Genomic DNA, 1103 nt, shown 5'->3' on the forward strand with positions numbered 1-1103 from the left:
CTTTTTTCTCTGAGGACATTAAGAAAATAATCTTCCACTCTCCTGCCTGGTGAATATATGCCTAGGTGCTCATGTTCTGGGCGCATGAAAGAAGAAGGAGGCTGAGAATACCCACAGTTCCATGTGTAGACTTAGACTTAATTCTGCAATTATCAGCCCTGTGTCTCAACCATGAACCGTGTTCTCCACTGATACTAATGTCCCCAACCAGACCCTCTCTGGTCCAATTTCTCCAGAGACTAATCCACCCTGACCCCCAATTGGCAACGGGGAATAATAATAGTCAACTGATTTTGCAAGACGGAGAAGGGACACATGAAGGAAATCCAGTACCTCTGGATCCGGGATTTCCAAATATCCTCATAATACCAGTGATGTTCATCAGCCCCACCTGCCAAGGTGCGGCATTTCCAATTGCTGAGCCACTCGGGATTCCACAGGAAGACATGGCCTCCTTTTACCCATGAAGTCAGTTCCATTGTCATTTCCTTTGCTCTGCTTAAGCCAAGTACACTTCCTCCATCTTTTTGCCTTCCAACATCTTTGAAATTGCTTCTGTGCTATATACAGTCATGTTGTCAGTGATCTTGTTTGTTAATAATACCTTTTTACAAAAATTAATTCACTGCCAGTTTGGTACAACTTTTCAAGGAAGAGGACATATACACATGCAGTAAGACCAACAAGATTAATTAGAATTTTATATTTGTCAGCCTGTTGCATGCTTCATGATTGCAAGCTTCTTTGATATTTATTTCTGTTTCGTTTTTCCTCTGCTCTTTAAAAAATATACACAGAGGGTGCCAAAAAATGTATACACATTTTAAGAAAGGAAAAACTGTATTGAAATTGTAATACTCAATATATACCAATAACAATGAATACAAGTCACATTTGACTTCTGCAATTACAAGAGGTGCTCAAAGTGGTTACCATCAGCTTAATTTTAATAGTTTTTTCTTTCCTAAAATGTGTATACATTTTTTTGGGCACCTTGTGTATATTGACCAAATGTTCCTTACTATGAGATTGTGAAAATCAGTTGCTTTTATTCTGCTATTAGAACGTCTATTTTTCTACCAATACCTATAAATTATCCATAT

The sequence above is a fragment of the Rhinolophus sinicus genome, chromosome 18 (genome assembly GCF_057876585.1).
Source record: "Rhinolophus sinicus isolate RSI-liver-muscle chromosome 18, RSI-T2T, whole genome shotgun sequence".
NCBI classification, from domain to species: Eukaryota; Metazoa; Chordata; class Mammalia; order Chiroptera; family Rhinolophidae; genus Rhinolophus; species Rhinolophus sinicus.